General features: G+C 29.8%; 1 long non-coding RNA gene across 1 annotated transcript; it reads right to left on the reverse strand.

The window, feature by feature from the left end:
• Positions 1-2,665: 2,665 nt before the first annotated feature.
• On the reverse strand, positions 2,666-7,622 carry LOC141907608 (uncharacterized). The gene is made up of 6 exons (XR_012619523.1): positions 7,321-7,622; positions 6,544-6,732; positions 4,143-4,190; positions 3,642-3,688; positions 3,256-3,337; positions 2,666-2,856 (listed from the first exon to the last, which is right to left on the reverse strand). It is a non-coding gene; the product is annotated as an uncharacterized LOC141907608 (long non-coding RNA).
• Positions 7,623-27,330: the final 19,708 nt, after the last annotated feature.

A 27,330-nucleotide genomic window follows, 5' to 3' on the forward strand; every position in this document is an offset into this window, starting at 1 on the left:
TAGAGTGATGATCGAATGGATATCTCGGCATAGGTATATGGAAATAGAACCGCAGTCGAATGGACTACCAACCTAAATTGAAATGAAATCGAGTGGATGAGCTGGGGGAGGGGGTTGATCCAATTCATTGACGGCTGCATTAGTATACGCAGTATACGGAGCTCCGCGAACCGGCCATTCTCAGGACTGGGTGAATTATGAGTCACCGATTATGTAACTCGCTTGGTTTGGCGCCGGTTGTCGTACCCGTTGCCGGGCCGAGTGAAAAACGCCCGATATTGTTGTAGATGTGCTGATCTCAGGAATGCAGACCTTTCACCCAGTCCTGGCAGGTTGGCTTTGCAGGGGAGCGCCCCCCCCCTAAAATTTCAAGGTGCCCTAAAAAAGATGTGTTTAATTGGGTTTTTCAAAAATATATATAGTTTACTTTTCCCGTGACTTTCATGGGGGGCTAGACCACTCTTCCTTTTCGACTCTTATCTTTGGCTATCTAATACATGTCTAGGATATAGGATTCGCAAAGGCTCCCAGGTGCCACCAGAAAAGCCCAGATAGCTCTAAAATTACATCAAATTTAGGAAATACTTGAACTTACCAGAGCTTTAGGCTGCTGCTATATCAAGCTTCCCCACGTAGATACCTACGTCACTTTCTCCTATCTTCTAATGTCTTATGTTTGACGTAAGCACGTAGGTTGCTTGTTAACTGCAACCACTTCCTTGAACTCCAGCTTCCTTTCCCGTTATCTAAACAACTAATATATCACCGCAATATAACCACCAGGGGCCGGTTGCTCAAAAGTTGGTTAGAGTTAACCAGTGGATAGTTGATATGGTGACAATTGAAATTTCATTGTTACTATGGTATTTAACGGCCGGTTATCTTTAACCAACTTTTGAGCAACTGGCCCCAGATGTTTTTGTCGTTTACTTTTCTCCCTAAATCAGAAAGGCAGGAAACCATCTTTGGGCACAAACCATCTTCGTGGAAAGAATAGCGCCTACCAGCGCCGGATTTCTTGATCAATATATCGGAATACCAGCTTTCCCTAGAAGAAACCGAGGTACACTATGCTATGAAAACCATCAACGAACTCCACCGACGTATCGAAAATATTGTGTATAACAAAAATAGGACGATAACTTATGGTGAACCGAATGTCAATATAGCTCCTTCCTTGAAATTATCAGACATACAACCAGCGCTACCGGTCAGCGGCTCAACTTTGAATCAACGTTCATACGGTACTATTGAAAGACTTTGAAAAAAGGATACTCAGATCTGCTCGTTCGACAAAGACAACGAATTTGGGCGTTCATGGATATTTTGAAAAATTGGACAAAACTTTGTTTGACGAAAGTAACTTCACCGTTAGAAAAAATCGCCCGATCGGAAGCATCGAATGATAATGATAATATTCAAAAGAAAACAAGAGGGTTTTGTGCAAATTAGCAGGCTGAACCTTAGTTCCATTCGAATGGCAATGGGGTTCTCCGGCAAATATAAATATCCAAATAAATGGATATTTGTTGGTTCCGTGATTTTAGTAATTTATGTAGAAGCCTCGGTTTGAATACTGATTTCATAGATAATATGCAACGAGTTGACAGCCAGTGCAAACGTGTATTGATTTATCAATCATGAAATTCATGCCAGGAAAGAAAATTAGTTTATTAGCTTAGCTTAGGTGCGGGGTCCTGGGTTGGTAAATAGAATTGGGTTGTATATCACTTTATTAATGTTTTGTAGATATGTCACAGGATTTACATGACTTCCGAGATCTAACAAAACAATTACACTGTTAAAAACTATGGCTAACTATCAAATTACTCCCGGAACAATGTTGGAGTAAAAAAGCTCATGTATTTTCAGTGCTATTTGAATTATTAATTAATTATTAATAATTATTATTGAATCTAATTTATATAATGCATGGTGACTTAATCCCGTTTACTTAAAATATTGTTAGTCTATGATATTTGTTTGTAAGGCTTTTAATAACTTGGTTTACGGGTAGACCTATTCAAATATCATTTCACAGAAGAATAAAAACATTTAAAAAATTCCTTTGAGATAAAATCACTTTTTGAAGGAAGAGTGAACCGTCGATAGGGCAATGTACATATGCCAGAACAAAAGATTCTTGGAAAGTTCGAATTCTGCACACCGCAATCGATAAAGAACCTCGCGTTTTTCAACCTTTTTCATCATTCAAGACAGGATTCTCTTTCGGCGGAGGTGAAGGAAAATTTCTTTGGATCAACTTCGTTCCACGGACGGGAATAAAAATAAAAAGGAATTTATTTGTATTAGACTTTTCCTCAAATTTCGTAGGTACACCAAGCTATTAGAAATGCATAAAGAAGATGATTATAACTACATGTCACAATAATAAAATGAATACAGCTCAAATGGATATTTTGCAAAAGTTCCAAACGAAGAACTAGAATACGCAGAATCAGAGTTTTGAATCCGGTAGTCAAAGTAAAGCTTGAACCGCGTAACTAAAATTGGCAGTTGATGTTCCTTGCCGCTGATAAAACGGCGCATCCTATTGATCACTTTGAAGATCTTCACCAACAAAAACAATTGACAACCCAATCATTGATTCATTTACCCGCAGCTTTATTGAATCTAATCGTAACACGATATCTGATGACTGAGTTACAAAGATAAATTCTTTTCGAGCTTTTTCAGCTAACCGTTGTTCAATTTCGATGGGATATACCCCAAACCCCCATCAGTATATCCCATTTTGAACTTCTATCACCTACGATTAAGAACAAAATCCTTTACATTGGCCGCGGCAACACTTCGAAGCACTGCCGACACACACCATACCCTTTGTCAAGCAACCTATATTTAAAATAAACCATGAAATGTAAAATGGAATTTCGAGGTGGAGCACGATTTTACTTAAATTGAAGAAATAATTGAACCCCCAACCCCGGATGTAGGACCGGTGATAATCCTGACGACGAAGGTGGTAGATGCCCTCGTTCATGTCGACCATTCATACAAACAAATAAATACCGATGTTTAGGAAATATATGTATATAATAAGGAAAAATTAAATTGGATTTTTTTCAGAATATAAGTATGTTATATTATCCATGTAATGCAGTTTATCACATAGATTCGTTCGATCGATAAACAACTACGTACTAAATGTTTACTGATGATTGAGACTTGAACTCGACATATTATTCATGGAATCCTATGAAATTGTCTATTATTTTCCTAGTCATAACTCACCTTCTGCAAATGCCACGGTACTGACCACAATCACAACAATAGCGCATATGCGGGTCATTGAATAAGCAAACATTTTCAACACCTAGAATGTGAATTGAATGTATATACTAGCAATTTGCGGGGAATCCAAAATATTCTGATTTTTCAGCAATTGTTGATAGGCTTTCTGTGAATAAACCTTTTGTCAGATGATGGTACTCGTATGACGAACTAAAAGGAAACGCTAGCGCGGCAGGCGCAAAATGCAATACGAGCGCTGTAGGGGGTTTGTGGACCTCCCCAAGACTTTTGAAAATCAGATCCTCTCGAATGCATTTTCCTGGTTTTCAGGACTTAAATTGATCGGTCACATTTTAGTCACTCAAAATTTATCGATGAATACTTACGGTTACAGGTTGAGTTTTATCAACTGATATTTTGCAAACTGTAAAAGCTAGAATAAAAGTGAAGTCAGTTTTCAAAAGAGACAGACTTTCAGATGATATACGTTTGATGGCAGTACTCTAAATAACCAGGAGGGAATTTATCACTACTATATACTACACTACTGTTTCTGATGTGGTAAATGATGCTCACAGTCATTTCCGTAATTTCTTATATGCTTCCTTCATCCGAGAAAGACAGTAAGCGCGATCAAAAATAGGGAGGGGGGATTGAATCAGCGCCTTCTCAGCCCCGTTATCTAGTCGAGAATCATTTGATTGAAATTAGTTCCTCACCCCAGTTATGAGAAAAATTTGGTTATGAATTTTAGCTTATATTAGAATCTCCATCGGTTAAAATCTAAAAATGCTTTAAACTACTACTATATTTGACAGCATGATCAGTGACACGTCTTGAACAATCATTACACGCTTGCTATCACAATACGTTTGTCATGTACTTACGGTTTTGCCTTCGAGTTAAAGTGTAGTTGCTGCATTCAATATAGGAACCTATATGTAGAAAATTTGCTCATGAATTGACACTTTAGATATTTGATATACTATTTACTTTTCTATTCGTGTTTTTCAATTTGCCGGGTTTTAAATTCAGTAATTGAATCTAGAGTGAGAACGTGTGATACATGAAAAAATTTCATCTCAGTCAATTATTTACTAACCATTCAAGACCCGATATTATCTAGTAACTAATAAACGTATTCCACCGTGTCAAATTAAACCCATGTAAAACTGTGGAACTGGGTACATAGTTATTTAAACTCACACGTGGAACTGGATTCAGAGTCCAAATAACTCTTTACAATTGAGGATTTTGGTTCATAGCCCCGAATAGAGCGTTAAAATAAATGTTGGTACCAATCTTGGTAAACTCTAAATAGATAGAGCGAGCAGCTACAGATCAATTATTTAGTATATCACATCAGATTACATGAAAATACTTTTCTACTTGGATATTTTACGAACCAATCATGCAGTTCCTCAAGTAGTATCTTGGTTTAGGGGTGTTTTCAACTGTTAATTGTGTGGGTTAAAATGTGACTCGGAAACACTTTCACACGTGTTTCTTAATGCAAGTTGAATACGTTCATCAGTTAGCTACACTGAACTACAGATGCGGATAGTTAAAATCCCAAATAAATTGAAACAATAAATATCAACTCAAATCTAGCCGGACGAGTTTGGAATTTCTAGCGATAGCGCAACTGCTACGCTAGGTCACTCCTGGATACAGCGAAATATCTTTACGGAAATTTGGGAGGCCGGGATTCAGAAGAAAAGAAAGCAGCGATGTCATGTACAACTTGGGGGGACCCATTTTCGGTATCGGATGATTTCTAAAAGAATGATTTCCGAGATGATGAGTTTCAAATTCGCAGGTTTTAATTGACAATCTTTTTCTTGAAGAAAAGGACAACTTCAATGGGAAGGCAGGGTCTGGACTGCCAAAACCACCCACTAAATCTAACCCTGCATTAGTGAATAAGAAGTTTGAGATCGATGGAAACCAAACAGTATAGATCTGAATGAACGGATTAGAGATGTCCAACCTGATATGCATCTAAACCAAATTGTGCCAGTCGGGTCAATCAAGGCGACTGTTACAAACGACAATAGACTTCTGCTGAATTTCCTTAATAGATCGACCATTTTAGTGAAAAAGGAAGTATTTTCGCAAGTTTGACAAATCATTTTGCATGTTTGTATTATAGCTGATATATATATATATATATATATATTTACATCCGATCATTATCTATCTATTCCGAAAGTTATATATATATATTATATATACATACATACATCAGCTGTGACTGATGCCCCATCGGCTTTGTTCACAACGATATATGATATATAATGTTGTAAGTTTTCAATTCATTCAGTCACGTCGAGTGAAGGAAATTTAAATCCAATTTCACACTTCACGGTAAATATCGATATATGAAATTTCAATAATGCTACGCGGCTGGGAATCAATATTAAACATTTAGCTGAGAACAATTATTCATCGCGAACTGAAATAATTGGCTCTTAATAGTTTGATAGTTAACACTTCAATATCATACGAAATACTTCTAAGAGCAAAACCGACTACACTATTAATAGCCTTTATCTGGGAACACGAAGGTATAACAAATGTGGTGGGTCAATATCCGCCGGTAACCGGTAATTTTTACCGGCCTGCCGATGTCTAGTTACCGCCTGAAAAAAATCCCGCTTGAAATTTTTCGGGAGCTACCTTCCCGGGACTCGAACTCACACGAGTTGTGATACGCGCACGTCTTAGAACTAACGACAATTATTAGATATGGCGGCACCCCCTAAAGAAGCGATGCCAGTTTTCGTTACTGACATTTTAAGCAAGGTTCGTTGAGTTATTGTGTCGATAAAACAACGATAATATACTTGGTTTCGAGGCTTCAATAACAAGAAAGAGTGAACGGCTTTCATACACAAAAATTTAAGCAGTTAGCAGCGCGACGCTGTTCCGTCATACGTTACTCCACACCACGTGTATACTACTGCCACTGCTGTAACTACATGTATTAACTATTGCACGCGCTCTCCGTAGTTTCGTTAATAATCAGTTGATTTACCTTTATTTTGCATCAATATGTTTAGTACGGATTTTGCATTACGAAATAAACGATGATTTTGGCTTAAGATGCTACATTTCATTATGATCAAATTCGAATGCTGCAATGCAAGCGGGCCACTGACGACTGTGGTGTATAAAGCCTGCTGCTGCTGCTGGATGTCATTGTTATTAAATAGCTAAAATATGGAATGGATGCTCAGTAAAGACATGGATTTCAAAATACGGTTGTGAATATGGTTATGAACTTACAAAATCAGGAGTACGGGTTGGTTATTCACTTCCACTGCTGGTAAATCGGGGCGGCATCACGTGCGCTTAAACATTCACTGCGGGCGTGTTGCATAGCAATGAATTAGCAATGAATTAGATATATGTAAAATGTCGTCACTTGCATCAGAGTTGCGTCAACTTTTACTGGGAAACATCGGGGTGTAGGCGCTAGATTAAAGAGAGAACAAGATATTAAGTTAGGCCAAGAAAAAGATGCGTTTATGTTGCTTTTATGGTGCTTGGCCCACACATTTGCGTTGGCTACTAACGATAGCAACGAATATGTCCGCTATATCGTTCATTGAGGAGGACCTCAGGACCCTCTGGAAATTCTTTGAGAAAGGCCCAAAACGAGTAGCAATCTATTCTAAAATCAATTTAGGATACAGGCAGAGAAATTCAGAACCAAATGAGGTGAGACGAAAATCTAAACGAGTTGTTAAAAGCTGCAGGACTAGATGGTTGAGTTTGGGAAAACGCATCACGGCTGTAAAAAAAATTCATTCCACTTGACTGTCACTACACTTCTACAATTAAAGGATTCAGATCCACCTAGTGCTGTCAGTTTATTCAAAAAGCTCAACTGCATTAAATTCATTGGTGCAGTATACATTTTTGAGGCAGTATTGCCTCGTTTGAATGCACTCAGCAGATGTTTTCAGGCGTTTGTCTTGAATTTTCGCACATAAAGCCATGTATCGAACACTGCAAACCGGAGTTAAATGAGTTAATCGTTGACAAAAAACCAATTGTTACCTTAGAAAAAGATGTAGGTGAAGGTAGACAATTGACACGGAACGGTCTTGAATTGGATTTAACAGCAGGATCGAAAGTTGTTCTGGAAAGCATGTTAGAAAAGTAGTAAAAATTTCAGCTCTAAAAACATATCGATGAAAGGTTCGAATCAAGTGCCCCTATACCGAAAACATTCACAATATTTGATCCTACACTTCTGCCAAAGAAAGATGATGTTGCTGTATTCAGGACTCATGGCAAAGAAGAAATGAGAAAGGCAATTCCTAGCTTTACTGTACTTCAATTTTAATGAAAGCATGTATCTAAATAATCACCGGAATGCTAATGAATTATTTTTTAGATAACTAACATGTACTCTTTTGACAGACTGGTAAAAGTTGAACTGTTAGCAGAGTGGAAGCTTTTTAAATTTCATATGGCTGAATTTACTTAACCAAGACAGACAGGCAAACTGCTTGAACGTACGTTCGCCTACCACCTACGTGTTGAACAAGTTGTTAGGTATGAAGGAAACCTTTCCAAATCTGTCCATCTGTCCACTGTGGCCGAGGCAATACTTTCATTGGCATTCAATGCCTGGTCTAACCGTGGAGCAAGCACGTTAAAACGCATAAAGACTAGACTTAGAAACTCGTAAGTGCCATGAATTCTTTTTCACATTTGCCTAAAATTCATTTGAATTTTGTTTTCAGTTGCATTCAACATTACTACTTACTTGTCGTTTTTTTCCGAGATTGTCAGACGATATGAGTAATTGGAAGATGTGGGTTTCAGATCAGAGTACTAGAGTACTAGACACCACTCATCACCACAAGTAATTTTTTTTCCTAATAAATGGGGGAGAATGAACACCAGACAGAAAACAATAATGTTAATAAAAATCAATATTATTGCCCGTATTGTAAAAAATACATCGATAAATCTAATAAATCTAAACATGAAAAATCTTCAAATCATATAAAAAATGTTATAGATTTTGAAACTTCAGAAAATTCCAATGAAAGAAAAGAACGATTAGAAAATATGAATGTGGATGAAATAAAATGTGAAGTTTGTAATGAATTTATAGTAAAAAGGAATTATAATAGACATCTCGAATCACAAAAACACCATCAAAATTTGAGTAATAATGTTTTAGGAAAAGATTATTTTGACGATAAACCTCAAAAAGTAAAAAAACCAACTTCAAAAACTAAATCCATTTCAAATAAACCTTACATGGAAAATGTTAGAAATTATATTGATTCACTAGAAATAAAAGATACAATTGAAATTTTAGAAACATTACATAGTTAAATTGGCCCTGCAGCTATTATATTTAGATTTTTTAAAGGTACAACAATAGAATATTACAGTACATTTAATGAAATAATAGAAAAAATACTAGATTTGATAACAGATGTTGAATATCCGAAAATTAGTATCTCAGGGAAAGTAAGTTTTATAAAGTCAGAAGAAAAAATGAATTATAATATTCAAACACACTCTGAAGAAATAATTTCAAAAACACAAATAAAAGAGAAGTTAGAAAAAATATTTAATGAACTTAAACGTCATATTGAAGAAAGATATTTTGAGGGTTCTGGCTTAACATTGAACGAAATTATATATTTAGATTTAAATGTTTATAATACAAAAAGGAATAAAACATCAAAAAGTAATAAAATGTTTAAAAATGATTCAAACTTTACAACAGAAAAGGATATTAAAGCATCATCTTATATTAAATTACCATTTACAACAAAAGCAGTAATAAATGTTCAAAATGAAGATAATAAATGTTTACTATGGTCAATTATTAGTTGCTTACATCCAACACAGGGAAATGTTTGTAGAATAACAGATTATCGGAAATATGAAACATTATATAGAATTGATCAATATCCAGTAACTATAAAAATGATTCCTAAAATAGAAAAAGTTAATAATTTAAAAATAAATGTATTCGAATTAATGCAATTACCAAAGACAAAAGGTGAAAATATTAAAGATTATACATTGGAAGCTTTATATTTAACAGAATATTATGATGATGAAAATGCTATAGATTTGTTATATTATAAAAAAGATGAAAATGAACATTATATATGGTTAAAACAAATTGATTTATTCTTTAGAACAGAAAGTGATCATCATCATCGTAAAATTCATCTATGTAGAAATCGACTTATTATGTCGAAATTCGACTTAATAAGTCGAAATTGTGAAAAAACTTTCTCGTATGTCACCTAGGGGCTTCCGTAGGTTGCATTAGATTTTTAGATTCTTATAGATTTCTAGCAAGTTCATTAGATAATTTATCAAAAAGTTTAGTTGATAATGATTTTATAATAACTCGATATTATTATTCAAATGAACAAGATTTTAAATTATTGAGATATAAAGGTGCAATTCCTTATTCATTTTATAAAACACACAATGATTTTAATGTAACAGAATTATTAAAAGATCAATTTTATGATCAATTAAAAGAGGAGTACGTGAAAGACGAAGTGTTTAATAGAACATTAAATATTTGGAATCATTTTAAGATGAAAAATCATGGTGAATTAGTTGATTTATATTTAAAATCAGATGTTATGATATTGGCTGACATATTTGAAAAATTTAGAGAAGTTAATTTGAATCATTTTAATGTTGATCCTTGTTATTGCTACTCTAGTCCTGGTTTAACCTGGCAATGTGGTTTAAAATATACAAATGTAGAATTAGATTTATTAAAAGAACCAGATATGGTTTTATTATTTGAAAAATCAATTAGAGGTGGAATTAGTGGTGTTATGGGAGATAGATATTTTAAAGCAAATGGTGAATATAAATTATTATATATTGACGCCAATAATTTATATGGTTGGGCAATGATGCAACCTCAACCATATAAAAATTTTATATTAACAGAAGTTGAAAATTATGACAAAACTAGTTGGGAAAGCGCAATTATGAGTTTAGAAGATGAAGCACCAATTGGTTATTTCTTTGTAGTTGATTTAGAATATCCTGAAAATATAAAGTTTAAAACAAGAAACTTACCTTATTGCCCAGAACATTTAACTGTAGATGATAGTTATTTAAGTGAATACCAGAAGAAAATAAAACCGAAAGATCATGTTTTTACAGAAAAATTAATACTTACTCAAAATAATAAATACAATTATATTGTTCATTATAGAATGTTAAAATTTTATCTAAAACAAGGAATGAAATTAAAGAAAGTACATAGATATATTGAATTTAATCAATCGAAGTGGTTAGAAAAATATATAGATTTCAATACTCAACAGAGAACCATATCAAAAACAGATTTTGAAAAAGATTTCTTCAAATTAATGAATAATAGTTTTTATGGTAAAACATGTGAAAATATTAGAAATAGAAATGATATTGAATTAGTAAATAATTCTGAACGATTAAGACATTTACAATCGAGTCCTAGACATTTAGGAAATAAAAGATTTGAAGATTATTTAACAGCAGTTAAATTAAAAAGAACGTCAATGAAATTTAATAAACCTATATTCATTGGTTCAACTGTTTTAGGAGTATCAAAATTATTAATGTATGATTTTTATTATAATGTTTTACAACCACTTTTTGGGGAAAAGCATATTGAAATATTATATTTTGATTCTGTAACAGCTGACACCCCAATATTATTAAAATGTAATGATAAAATATTAATAAGAAGAATTTCAGAAATAATTCCAAAACAAAATGAATGTTATATTTCATATGGTGAAAAAGAATTAATACAAATAAATGGTTTAATGGATGTTTGGACAAGAAATGGATGGAAAAAATTAAAGAATATTATTAGGCATAAAACAAATAAGAAAATCTATAGAGTTAGAACTAAATTAGGATTTGTAGATGTTACAGAAGATCATAGTTTAATTAAACGAAATGGCGATGAAATAAAACCAACTGATATAAAAATTGGAGATGAATTATTACATAAAAGATTTTTCCAAAGAATGAATCATATGTCATTTGATGAAATAATTGATAATATTTATAATATAGAACCCGAAACATTAGAAGAAAATGAATATTTTATCAAAGGATTTTTCATGGGTGATGGTTCAGCAGGTGTGTATAATTATGTTAATCGCACTCAATATTGCTGGTATTTATGCAATCAAGACTTAAAATTATTAGAAAGAATAAAGAAATTCTGTGAAGAAGTTTATCCAAATAAAACATTTAAAATCATGGATGTTATGAAATCAACAGCAGTTTATAGAATACTTGTAAATAATCCTAAAGATTTTGCTATAAAATATAATGATGAATTCTATATTCATGCAATAGTTAAAAGTAATACTTCAACAAAAGAAAAGATAGTTCCAGATTATGTATTAAATGCAAAAAATAATTTAAGAAAATGGTTCTTCATTGGATTCAATGCTGCAGATGGTTCAAAAAGTTTCAAAAACCGCAAAACAATATCTTTAGCTCAAAAAGGAAAAGTTGCTATATCAGGATTGAATATATTATGCAGTTCATTAGGATTTAATATGAATATTGGATTGATTAAATCTAAACCAAATTGCTTTAATTTAAGACATGTAGAAAATGAGTTAACAGAAGAAGTTGAAGATTTATTTGAAATATATAACCCAACTGACTATGTTTATGATTTATCAACAGATGATGGAACATTCAATTCTGGGTTCCCATTAATCCAAAAAATACCGACGCCTACATACTAAAAATCAAGACAAATGACATAACAAAAGACTTAAAAACATTAAATCATCATTTTGATTTTAGCAATTATCCCAAAGATCATGAACTATTTAGCAATGATAATAAAAAGATTCCTGGTAAGTTTAAAGATGAATTAGGGGGTGATGAAATGATTGAATTTGTTGGGATAAGAAGTAAAATGTATAGTTATAGAACAAAAGATCATGAAGCTAAAAAGTTAAAAGGAATAACAAAACATGTGGTTGATAAACATATAGAATTTCAAGATTATATAAAGTGTTTATATAACTCAATTGTAATGAAACATAAAATGAATTGTTTAAGATCAGAAGATCACGAGATGTACAATCATGAAGTTGAAGAAACTAGTTTGAATCCATTTTTTTATATTTTCCATATCTTCTTCTGTTAATTAAGGTTTTTCATAATAATCGTTAAATAATAAATATAAATACATTTTCTTTTGTTTTGTGTTAAATGTTGACGGAATAATTGTTTTTATAATATCTTTTTTAGTTATTTCACCATTTTTATTTTCTATTATTTTCATTTTTTCAAGCCATTGCATATATTCTGGTGTATGATCTTCTATAGAAAATATTTTAAAAATTTCATCTAGATAATTTAATTTTGGATCTATGAGAAAATTTCTAGTTTTTTCTTCACCCCATAAATTCTTTTGCCATCCACATTCATTACAAAATAACACAGTACCTTCTTGTCTTAAGGTCGCATAACTACATTGTGGACATTTTCGTTTATAATTTATTGGTAATAGATCTTCATTAAGCTCTTGGTATTTTCTTACGTTTTCTTTATGTTTTATTGTTCTATTATGTAGATTTGAATTACTTGTTGTAATAATCAATTTACAATATTTACAATAATATGTTTTTCTTGTTAATTCATTATATTGTTTTTCTAACTTTTCAACTGTTTCTTTATTATCTGGTAACGTTTTCTCATATTTTATTTTTTCTAATAAATTATTTTTTCTTTCGTTGAATTCAGTTTCAAATTTATTAGAAATTTTATCTATATGTGCTTTACGAAATTGATGATTCTCCCTATCTTCTATATTTTCAGGTCTATATTTTATTCGACAAGGCTCACAGAAATGATCTTTTATATTATCCTTATCATAGAATAAGAAAGGTCTTTTCCAAATACCTTCAGGTTCAACTTCAACAGAATTACTTTCATTACTATCAACATTAGCCGTTGCGCCATTAATTCTACACTTCTCTGAATGTTTTTTAACATAATTTCTTGAGAATAATTTATTACATTTTGGACAGTTTAGTTTAGGGGGTTTATAATTTTCATCATGTTTTTTCATATGTCGAGCCATATTACTTTTTCTTAGAAATTCACCACAAATTTCGCATGCTATCTTCTCATCCATTTATTTAGGAACAATTTTATTAAAATTAATTTTTAGTGATGAGCGGTAATTTTTTTATGTTATAAATAATGGTAGAATTAAAAGAATACAGAATATTTGTTGATTCTAGAAAACTTACAAATTATAAATCACATAATTTACTAGTTCAATTAGATAGAGAATTTAAGAATTGTGTTGATTTAAAACTAGTAAATATAAGTTTATGTAACTCATTTTACAATATATCGGATAAAACTGATGAACATAGAATCCTTTTTATTTTTGATAAAATTAGAAATAAACGGTTTCAACTTTATCTAACACCAGGATTATATAATTTAGAAACATTAGCGCAAGAAATTAATCGGAAAGCTCGGATTGTGTTAGGTAGTGATTCTAAATTTTCAATTAGATTTATAAAAAGTGATAGTTCTGATAAAATTAAAGTAAAGTTTGATGATGAAAATATTAGTCCTGATTCATTGATGTTAAGAAGACATGCTTACGCGGTAAAAAAACCTTTTGCTAAACTGTTAGGAATTCCTCCAGATAAACTTATTGTTGGAAACATATACGGTATATCAAATTTAATACCTTTTACACATTTTTATATTTATTGTAATTTAATTGATCCTACAAAAACATTCGAAGCAACTAAAGATATAACTTGTAATTCTAGTATACTAAATATTTTACCATTGAAGAATGTTAAACAATTTGGAACGCAAATAAATTATAATTTAGCTGAATGTGATTTTAAACCTTGTATTCCTCAATTTAACAATTTTAAATTAGAAATAAGAAATCATAATGGTTATTTAATTGATTTGAATAATTTTCCTGTGATATATGAATTAGTTTTAAGATGTAGAGAGTAATTTTTTCATTATATAAATGAATATAACTGTTGGACCGAGTATATGTTTTGGGTTTGATTTTAAACGTGTGAAAGAAATGAAATTTCACATTAATGATGTAATTACACAAATCAAAAATATTGCATTTTCTAATGAAACAACATTTAAGTATGAAAAAACAATAGATAAAGAAACTTTAAATGTAGAAAAGATTACTAATTTAATTAGAGAATCTTTAAGATTTTATGAATTAGATGAAGATTTTATCATCGATGATATTAAAAAAATAATAATTGAAATATATACAAATGAAACTAGTAATGAAATAAATGTTGAATTAATCATAAATAAGTTAACTAAATATTTTGAAGATAGTAATTTTTTTTGATTAATAAATGAGTGATAATAAGTGGATAATAACTGGATTATATAATGGCGCCTTACTATCAGTTGGAACTGTTGGTTATTCAATGGTATTAAAAAAAGTATTTAAAATAGGAAGTGTTAATGTTGATAGATTTGATATAAATGATATCTTAAAATTAACATTAGCAGTTACTTTATCCAATTTAACTATTGATTATTTGGAAAAACAAAAATATATTCCTCCCATATAAATGCATAATTTTTTTGTTAAATAAATGGCTTCTGCAATTATAACTATTATAGGATCAGCAATTGTTAACGCTTTAGCATTTACTGGTGGTGGATATTTATTTAAACATATTGATAAAAATAGTTCATCAGGAGAACAAAGAAGACATAACTTAGCATTAGAGAAATACAATAAAGCAGCAGAAGAATATAGAGAAAAGAGGCAAAACTATATGGATTATATTAACAAAGAATTATATGATCAGAAGATTTCACATAGAGATTTTCAATCAGTCGATGATGCAATGAGTTTATATAACGCGGTAACCAATAAAGAAAAATTACATCTATACAAACCTAAATTATCAGATTATTATACCCCAAGTAAAGAACAACAGAAATATGAAATAATTTGGATTTTAGGTGGAACAGTTATTGTTATATTTGTGGCGTATAAGTTTACTAATTAGTATTTTTTTTTGCTAAATAAATGGAAGATAAACTTGATAGTATTGATATTATTCCTCATGATATAAATAAAACTAAATTAAAAATATATTTAGAAAAACAAATATTAGAATTTGAAAGTGACTTAAAGATAAAAAAGAAAAAATATTTAAAAAGTAAAATTATATATTATTTGATTATAAGTGGTTCGGTTACAATTAGTTCTGTAATAACATTTCTAGCAATATTCAGTCCATTAACACCTTTAGCTATATCAATTGGTGTGTTAGGATTAAGTTCAAGTGTTTTAACCGGTATAAGTAAATTAAATATAAAAAGTAATAAAGAAAAAATAAAACTAATATAAAAGAAATTAATAAATTATAGAATACACTAGATTATATAATAAGTTTAAATGGCCATATAAAAGTTGAAGAACAAGATACATTATTAAAAGAATTAATAAATTATTAATTTTTTAATTAAATAAATGGTAGATAGTTTTCCAAAAGCTTTCCAATATAATAAATCAATTAAATATAATATTCCAGCAATAGATTTTAATAAAGATATTACATATAGAAATGAAGTTTTAGATTCATTAACTAATTTAGAAATTTATGTTACTGAAACTAATAATTTTAATGCAAAGATGGAAAATATATTCCATGTATATTTAATTAATTTTAAAAAATTGAAAGATGAAAAACAATGGTTATTAAAATCTAATATGAAGTATTGGCAGAACCAATTAAATTTTGCTGTTTATTGTGCAACAACAGGATGTGGAATGATCGTTTGAATAATTCTAGATATAAATTAATTCAAAGTTTATTTAGATTTCATACATACTTTCAAATCAGAATAATATTAAATGAATTAGAGTGCGCTTTACCAGGATCTAGATATTTTAAGGAATTAGATAATAATATTAATTTATCAAAGTTTTATAAAATTTGCAATGAATTTAATATAGATATAAATAATTCTGATTTTAGAACAAAAATTGGAACAATAAGATCACTTCCTTGCCCTAAAAAGATTGCAGAATATTGTGCACTTCCCATACCATCTAATAGTTTTTATAATATCTATAGTAATAAATTAGGTTATGGTAAAATAGAAACTAAGGATTTAGAAACATTAAATTTCAATAAATTACCGACATTTTATGATAATTTAAAACAAGAAAACAATAATGGTTGGGTTTATTTCATTTTAGAAAATAATGAAGGTTTTACAAAATCAGGTATACAAAGAATAAATCAATCTATTAGAACTTATTTGATATGTATTTTAGGTGCGCAAGTTGAAACCAGATCCCCGATAATTGGAAATTTGAATACATCATTCGATACACAAAAACAATTTAAAGTTTTATTTGAAGATTCCATACATAATGATAAAAATAGATCGATTCCAGAAAACATTGTAAGATATCAAAATTATCTAGATAAATCACATATTAGATTAAATTATTGTATAGGTCCTAATCTATTAATTATTTCTAATGATTTAGTATTAAAGATGGGAAATATAATTGGTTATAATAATCTAATTAAAACTGCAACAATAAATAATTCATTTGGATTGAATGATATAAATAAAAAGATAATTACTGCTCCAAAATTAATGGAAGGTGAAAAAAATAAAAAACATATTCAATCAACAGAAACTAAAACTAAGAACATTAAATTGGATAATGACTCCAAAATAAAAGAATACAATACATCAGAAGATATAAAAACTGGTAAGATTCAACATGAAATAATTAAACTAAATGATGATAATAAATCCCATGAAAATACTAAATTAGCTTTAACTTGTATAGGAATTGTAATCGGAGGAATATTATATTTTAAATTTTAATTTTTTTATTATATAAATGGATGTAGAAGGTGGAGAAGATATTGGAATGGATCCTTTTGATGAACCTGGTATAAGTGATGAACAACCACCTGATTTTGATGAAACAAGTTTTAATGACGGTAATGAGCCAGAATATAATAATAATTTAAATATGCCTGATTATATTAAAAATGCAAAATCACAATTAAATCCTGAAAATTTAGACCCAGATTTAGTAAAACAAGATTTAGATAATTTAAACAAAATACCTAAATTAGAAGATTTAATTGAAAAATCTAAACTTAACATAAATGATGAAGACGTTGGACTTTTAGCAGATCAATTAAAATTTTTAGATAATGGTAAATGTTATTATCGTTTGAAAGGTGATTATTATATTGATATCACTTCTAAAAATAATAAAAAGAATATTAGCGGAATCAACTTTGAAAAGTTTAAAACCAGATAAAATTAAAATAATAAGTAATAGTAATGAAATAACTGATGTTACACAAAAAGAAATAGATGATAATATAGACGTATTTAAACAAAGAATTAATGAATTATTTGAAATAATCAAAAAGAAATCAGAAACAGAAACAACTTCTAAACAGAATATAACTTCCAAAAATAGTAAACTTAAATCAAATAAAGTTCCAATTGAAAAACTTTTACCGAATGGATTACTTGATGCAACAGATCAAGAATTAGAAGATTTAGATATATTTTCTGATAAATCAATTAGAGAAATTATTAGTATAAGACTTGCATCTGATAAAATTGCGCATGATAAAAGTATAAGAGATTTTAAAATTAGAACTTTAGAAAAAGAATTAACTGATAAAAATAAAGAAATAGAACAATTAAAGTCTGATTTAGATCATCAAGTAATTGATGAAATGGAATATAGGCAAAAAGAATTACGTTTAGAAAAAGAAAAAGATGATTTAGAATATAACATAGAATTACAAAAAGAAGAAATTAAATTATTGTTAAAATCATATGATTATAATATTAATAGATTAAAAGTTATTTTTAAAGATTTATTGATAAAACCAAATTCTGAAATATCATTGAAAGATAGAATAAAATTATTATTTAAGTTTGAAGGAATAACAATTCTTTCAATTCTAACAGCTGTAACTATGTTATTTACAACAATTGGTTTAGCAATATCAAATGCTTTAAAATCTACTCCTACTCCCAATAAACCAGATAAACCCCCAGATAATAATTCTATACAAGATAAAGTTAAAGATGGTATAAAGAAATTAGCAAAATATTTATGGGAACTATCTAAAAAATCTGCTGCATCTTTACTATTTTTTTGGGCTAGTGAATATGATTAAAAATAAATGATTAATTTTTCTGTTAAATAAATGAGTGGGAGTTATATAAGTCCTTCTAAGATTTCTAGAATATCTAATGCTATTAAAGCAGAAAGATCACATCATATAATTACTCATAATCCTTCTAATATTAATCCTGATGAAACTTTATATGTTAGAATTCCGAGATTAACACAAAATACTTTTTATGTTCCAAATAGTATTTATTTATCAGCTGATTTAAAAGTAACTGGTCATGATAATAATTATGTTGTCGATAATGTTGGAAGATATTTGATTAAAAAATTAACTATAAAGATTGGTCCAGAAACAGTTTTCTCATTAGATGATTATAATCTATTTATGCATTATAAAGATTTATGGTTAACTAAAGAAAATAGAAATAATATGATATTTCAGGGTATTCAATCGGAAAACCATAATAAATTAAGATCAGGAGCTAATGACGCAATAGTAACTCGTGCCACAGATAATTTGATTAAAAAGATTTATGGAAGCAATATAAAATTCCATTAGACTTTGAATTGATAAATAATAATGCACCTTTATATAAATATGCAATTCAAGAAGATATTATATTTGAGATAACATTTGCTCCTGTAAATGAAATTGTATTATCTAGCGTTGTTAAAGATATGGGTTATAAATTATCGAATATATGTTTAGAATATAACACAGTAACTAATGAAAATATTGTTAGCACAATTCAAACTCAATACAATCAAGGATTTTCATTATTATATGATTATATTGATAAATTTAAAACTGTAACTATTAATGCAAATGATGAAATAATTAATGAGAATATTAACTTCCCAAGAAGATCTATTAAAGGTATATTAATATTTTTTACCATTGCAACATATTCTAATGGCGCAATAAAGGTTGATAATTATTATAATCCTGAAATAACAAAAGTAGAAATAACTATTGAAGGAATAGCAAATAAAATATTTTGTCAAGGAATGAGAATGATAGATCAGTGGCCAGAAATTAGAAAACATTTTATGAATGAAAAAGTAAAATCATTTGAAAATTGTAATATTAATCAAATTGATTATTATACCGGCAATAAATACGCATTATGGTTAGATTTTAGAACAACAGAGGATAATTCATTACATGGTTCTGGAAAAAAACTACAGAACACTAAAGATGGAATACAATTATTCATGAAAAAGAAAAGAGGAGACATTAAAATGCACATTTATATTATATCTGATGCACAATTAAATATTGTAAATTCACAATTAGATAGTATTCAATATTAGAAATATAAAGTTAAAATTAACGATATATAAATGGGAGGTAAAAAAAACTCCTAATACTAAAGAACAATATTTAAGAAATTTATATTACAACCCTGAGAGTTCGGTTGCTTATTCTTCTACCAAAAATATATGGCGTCAAGTAAAACAAGATAAATTAGATAAGATAATCCCACAAAATTTAGTTAAATATAAAGATATAAATGAATTTATGTTAGAACAACCAACATACACAACACATAAAAAAATTGTTAAAAAATATAAAACTCGTAAAACTATGGTAAGTTATGTAGATCAACAGTGGCAAGGAGATTTAGTTGATATAAAAAATGTTAAGAAAGATAATGATGATTATTGGTGGTTATTGAATATAATTGATATTTTTAGTCGTTATGTATGGAGTTTCCCACTTTATAGAAAAGATGCTGTACAAACATCAAATGTTTTAAGAAAATTTCTTTCGGATGATAAACTAAAACCAGAAAAATTACAATTTGATGATGGAAAAGAGTTTGATAATTCACTTGTTCATGAACTCTTAGATAATCATAATATTAATTATTTTTCAACAAAATCGGATAAAAAAGCAGCAGTTGTTGAACGATTTAATAGAACATTGAGAACAAGAATGTGGAAATATTTTACAGCAAATAATACTTTTAAATGGATTGATGTTTTACCAAAATTGATAGAAGGATATAATAATTCTTATCATTCTTCTATTGGAATGAAACCTATTGATGCTAGAAAACCTGAAAATGCTGAAATTGTTTGGAATAATTTATATGGAGCATTTCTTGTAGATGATTTTGGTGAACCTAAATTTAAAGTTGGTCAAAATGTTAGAATTTCTAAGTATAAAAAGATATTTGATAAAGGATACGATCGAAATTTTACTAGAGAAATATATAAAATAAAAAAGGTAATAACAACAAAACCATATGTCTATAAAATAGAAGATTTAGATAGTGAAGAAGTTGATGGCTACTTTTACGAAGAAGAATTAAGTTAAACTCCTGAAAATCTAGAACAAGAATATAAAATTGAAAAAGTATTAAAAACAAAAACTATTAAAAGAAAAAATATTCTTTAGTAAAATGGGTTGGATGGCCAGATAAATTCAATGAATGGATATTATCAAGTAAAATTAAAAATATATAAATGAATAAAGAATTATTTATATTTGAGCCTCATAATATGTTAATATCTGGCGTAACAAATTGTGGAAAAACTTATTTTATATTAAATTTATTAGAAACTGTTTATGAAAACTATTTTGATAATATAGTATTATTTTGCCCAACATATGAATTTAATCAAACTTATGATAGAAATATTACTAGAAATAATAAATTTATTATATTAGATCCTAAAACAGTAAAAGAAAATTTAGATAATTGTATTAAAATAGCAATTGATATTTATAAAGGATCAAATACATTATTCATTATAGATGATTGTGCTAATCTACATGATTCAAAAGTTAGAGAAAGTGAGTTATGTTATTTAGCTTTCTCTGGGAGACATTTCGGGATAACAACATGGGTTTTAAATCAAAAATATAATTCAATTGTTAAAGACTTTAGGGAGAATATAAGATTTCTAGTTTTATTCTACAATAAAGATAGAAAATCAATGAAAAATGCACTTGAGGAAAATGATATTATTCCACATGATTTACATAATGAATATATGGATAAGTTGAAAAATATTAAAAGATCAAAATTACTATTTAGATTACAACACCCATTTAAATATGAATTTATTTAAATTCAACTAGCTTGTTAATCTAGTTGAATTCTAGTTACATTCTAGTTGAATTCTAGTTATTGGTAGTTGTAACAAAAATCAACTAGATTTAACAATATTTTAACTAGCTTGTTAATCTAGTCTAATTCTAGTTACATTCTAGTTGAATTTTAGTTGTTAGTAGTTGAAACAAAAATCAACTAGATTTAACTAGAAATAAACAGAAACAACAATATTTCAACTAGCTTGTTAATCTAGTTGAATTCTAGTTGAATTCTAGTTGCAACATCACAACTAATTTTTTTGTTATATAAATGGTAGGTGAAAAGAAAAGAAAATCTGAAAATGGTGATGTTCCAATTGAAAAAACTTTAGATGATTTAGGAATAACAGAAACAAAATTAACTCCAGATGATGGTGCTTTAAATAATGTTACAACAAATAATAATCATGAATATTATCTTTATTGTAAACATCAATTAGAAATATTAATAGCATCTGGAAAATGTAAAAATTTTGTCGGTAAAAATTTAACTTATAATGAATTAGATACAATGAAATCAGATGAAATTATTAGATTATTTAAGATTTATGAAGCCGCGAGAACAGCTAGAATTAATGACGCGATATCAGAAAATGTAGTAAAAGGTTATAGTAAATTATGTAATTATATACTACCAATTGAAGATGAAAATAGATTATATTCCGATTTAAAAAATGATTATTTAGTTATGACTGAATTAAATAAATGGATTGGATATTTATCATTTCAATTAGGTGGATTTATGACATTATTATCAACTGGGGTTATAACATTTTCAAATATTGAAAGTAAAAATATTTCTATAATAAATGAGCGAGGTGGAAGAAGTGAAGGAATTAACTGTGAAGAAAAAACCGAGATCACAGAAACAAATTGAATGGTCTCGGCAATTAGGAATTAAATCACAAGAATATAAAAAAAGCTGTGAAAGAAAACATAAGTAATAAAAATGGTGAAAATATTGTTATTTCTACTCCTTCTGATAATAGAATATTTGATAAATATCTATATTTTACGGTTGGATTTGTAATTGTATTCATTTTGATTGGGCGTAATTGGTATAAGAAATCAAATAAAATTCATGATATTAATAATTCTGAAACAACTGCTATCAAAAATGAAAATACTTCTGAAATTCCAAAATTGATAATTAAAAAAATGGATTAATATTTTAGAAAAAAAGCAAAAAAATAATTTTTTTTAATCAATTGAATATTAATTGAATATCTCACTACTTTTGTCTATCTATGAGGAGCAATTAAATTGTCCAGATAAGTCATTTCGGATTCTAGATATTCATTATTTTTATTAATTTATTTTTTTAAATTTAATCAACAATTTCTAAATCATGATGGCCATCTTCATTTTTCCCATGATAGATTATTTTAAATCCTTCTAAATCTTTTAATTCCTCTGTACTCAATGAAACCCATTTATCAGGTAAAAACACTTTAAATTCTCGCGATGTGCTAACATTACAGTAGCTTAAATTCGCTGATACTTTTCTCCATATTTAGTTTTTATCTTTTCTAATTTCAATATTTTATGTTCAATTTCTTTTGTAACATCAACTAACTTTTTTATTTCAAATTGTTTTTTTGCTGGTTTTATTCTGTTATTTATTGTTGCTAAGAATGCTTTTCTATCTCCCATTTATAAGGAAAACAAATTACTTGTGGTGATGAGTGGTGTCTAGTACTCTAGTACTCTGATCTGAAACCCACATCTTCCAATTACTGATATGCTGGAGTCACTATTGCAAAGTTCAATCAATGGTCCTGATACTGCTAATGGTAATGAGGTGGATGAATTGATTCAGGAAGTATTGAGAATCTGGCATGAAAAGAAACACCGCAAAAAAATGAAGTCGAATTCGGTTGGTGTAGACCAACACAAGAACTTTTCTGATGATGATGAACTCTCAAATACTTCTTCAGATACTTCCATGGATTCTTGTTTGTCCGATTTTGATAAATAAACTTTGTAGAATTCCAGTTAAAAATCTGTGTTTTATTCATTAAACAAGTGTTTAATAATATTTCTTGTGTTTGTAATTTTGTCGTCAAATATTTCAGCATGAACTTCTGAAAAAGAATTAATGAAAACTTAATATTTATTAGGTACATGCTTAATTTCTTCGATTAATTTCTATCAATCTATCATATGTACATACGTAATCCACCATCATGTTCCTGTTTGGGGCTTTATGTTCAGCTAGATTTAAAAAAGAAATATTCTATGGAACTATGCAAAACCAAATGCATCTGAGATGGCTCCAGAATGCAGGAAAATCCGTCAAAATTGAAAATTTCCTCGGGGGGTGGACCCCCAAACTCCCCTTGCTCTCTGGACGCCTTGGGTGCCTCGGGTGTTGCTGCTGTTACCCGCCCAACATTTACTGTTACCGGATACAGATTTTCATTTTGACAGCACTTTTGGCCCACGAGCATTTTTGGTTCGTTCTAAATTTAGCCCGGAACATTTAGTATTCACATGGGTGCCAAATGGGCCCGAGCCTGTTTGGCCCGACCAAAAACGTCGGACCAGGCCCGAGCCAAATTTTAGCACCAGACAAATGATTGCGTTTGAATTGCAACTGGCACCGGAAAGAGATCCACTTCGCTTTGTTTGAGCATTGTTTGGTATCGAGTGAATCGTTTGCGTGTAAACGCGCTCTCTGTTTAGGCACGGGCCAAATCGTATCCGTGTGATCGCGGCTGTTTACATGCATATAAATACAGAATGAACTGTGCACAAGATTACATCCTCGCTTGCCAGGGATCCGGTATCGTTCCCCGAACTCGCTTCCGCCAACGGGGAACATGCCATATACTTAGATCGATTCAAAATTATCATTGATTAAATTGAACGAACCGAAATTACATGCGCCGTTCGTACGGCAAATTGAAGAACTGAGTTATATTCACCTGTTCGTTGAAAATGAACTAATTTTCACTGCGTATATATGAGTGTATTGTAGCGACATCTGGTTGGTGCCGATATATAGTTGGCCTAAACACTATGAGGCACCAGTACCAACGGATGACCCAAAAGAAGGTTCAAAGCTCATAACCAGTAATAACGCGTTCTCAAATGTTTTGATACTTTCTCAGTTTGTATCAAAAATATTGCCGATTTTTGGTCCTTAAGTCCTGAAAAATGATAAATTTACAGTGTAAAATCGTACAAACGTGTCATCTATACCTCAAAACACTTTATTTCCTGACCAATTTATGATGTTATGTGTGGGCCATAGACCTCAATATCTGCCTGTGATCTCAACTTTCAATTAAGATTACGTAAGCTACTCGTGCCCAAAACGCGGCAGGCGCACAATAGAAAGTTACGCGCAGGGTACTTTTATTGTCGCCGACAAAGAGGACCGATATTTTGCTAATTGGATTCGGGAGGTTTAAACCTCCCAAGGTCAATTTACTAAAATTGTGACCTTCAGGGAGATTCTACGAAAGGCCGATCGTTATCAATTTTGGTTGAACTTGATACCATAATGCTCGCTGGTTTTAATGTCAAACCATGTAGTCCATATTTGGTAAGTTGTAAATTACGTAAAACCGAAAGAAAAACCAATTATTGGATCGAGTTTTTCCTAATTACACGAATTACGTGAAATATCTAATAAATGAAATGTATACACAATACCAATAAGAACAACCTGATTTGATTCTGTTCAGAATTCATTCCTATATTTTCGTCATAAAAATCGGAGGCAGTATTTCTCATTGATTTTTTCAATAGCGTCATTTCAGCCATGGACTGTAAAAATACGTTACTGATTCCATGGTTAAGCTCGTTTTCGAGTAAAATATTGCATTTGATTCATTTCTCGTTGTGGTTTTGTCAAAGCTATATTTTCACAGTCCGATCAGTGATACAAATAGCTAGTCAGTTACCAACGGTATAGCCAATAATCTACAGAACCACCCGAACAGCGAAAATTAGCAAATTGTACCAGTGATACCAGTTTTTGTCATGATTTTATCGAACATGTCATTCAATAATCGATGTGATCGGGTAAAAACTCGCCCCGTAAAGGTCCCTTTCAGTAAAAATCCCCTTGTTAAATATACCCCAAGGTAAAGGCCCCAGGTAAAAAACCCGAATAAAGATTTTTCAGTGTCTAGTTGGATGTTCTTTTCTTGTTCCTCTGTATACCTGTATACCTTCTCTATCAGATAGAAATGTTGTTAACTGCAACTATCCGTTAATCAAACTGTTGAATTATTTTTGATAATCGGGAGTGATGAAAAGTTAGGAATGAAAATTAACGGTTTAGCTACTTATATATAGTTTAAAATCATGTATTCTGCTTTAATAAATGCACTGTTTTATCTAAAAATATTATCTGACCCGAGTGCCTCAATCACAGTCCATCTCACTGATTACTTCATCACAAATAATCACCAGCCATTGAAATGTTTAATCCTCATACAATACAATACAATTATCTCAAATCTAAATTTCATGAGATAAATGCCCCTAGATTTCATAGGTTTTATTCCAACTGTTGCGACAGTCATATCAAAACTGGACCATTCATATCAATAGACGTTAAACTGGACTGTTAATATATGAAAAGTCTTTAAGGCCATATCATATATCTGAAGTGCGCTATGTTTTGCCTTGCAGTAACAATTTGATTTGTCACATGATTACTCAATATCTTCATATAATTTCCAAATAAACGAATACATTTCCATTGTTATGTTAAATGACATCAGCAAAAGCAAATAGACACAAACTACTAAACTACTGTGTTTAGGATGGTTTAAGAGATTGGACGCCGATTGATACGAAAAGTAGATTTCATGCAATCATTTTCTTTCTTTAAAATCGTTGCGAATTAACGCGCGAGTGTTCGACTCTGGACGAACGGTTAATAGAATTTTATCGGGTTAGTCTTTCTATAGCCGACTAGCTATTTAATACCAGTGATTAAGCCATAAGTAAATAAAGAAGTTACTTGGGATGTTTAATCAATTGATGACAATGTACAAGTAAAACCAGGCCTATGAGACACCCGTAATGTAAAATGATATCATGCAAGATATTCATATAAGCGTATTTTAGTCCTGATTTGAATGAATGTACCCACATTTTAGGCAATGAATCGAGACTTGGTTTTATCCCATAGCGTCAGCGCTAGTACATGCTTGAGATGAGATTGTTGGTTTATATTTTGAACTCTGTTAAGAAGTTTTGTACATTTAAGCGTGAATGACGCACTGTGATGAACTATGTACGAAATAACATATTAAATTCAATGAAAGAATCTTAATGTTCCAAAAGGAATATAAGTGTAGTTAAGATTAATAGTTCTTTTTTTTTCTTAATGAAAACCGATGATATAAAATAATTTAGCTTATTATCCCCAAAGTAAAAATCCCCCGGTAAAATATTCCCAATATTTGATTTAACTAACATAAAATCAACACAATTTATTATGTTCAAAAAAACTCAACTCATAGATTCAAGATTTCATTGCACTTCTATTAACTGAAGATGATAGTAATGATGTATAGATGTATAATATGATGAACGAACGTTTGATGAGGAATAACTACTGTGGTTAGATACAATTCTCATTCTTAGGATACGAATCGGTTGATTGAATTCGGTCGTTGAAACTACTGGCTAATTTACAGTGGTCACTATTGAAACGATTAATTGAAGTGCCCTTGAAATCAAGATAGATTCCTGTTGCGTAAATTAACTAATTTTTAAGCGACCACCTTCTATTGTCGGT

This window comes from Tubulanus polymorphus, chromosome 6 (genome assembly GCF_964204645.1).
Source record: "Tubulanus polymorphus chromosome 6, tnTubPoly1.2, whole genome shotgun sequence".
In the NCBI taxonomy this organism is placed as follows: Eukaryota; Metazoa; Nemertea; class Palaeonemertea; order Tubulaniformes; family Tubulanidae; genus Tubulanus; species Tubulanus polymorphus.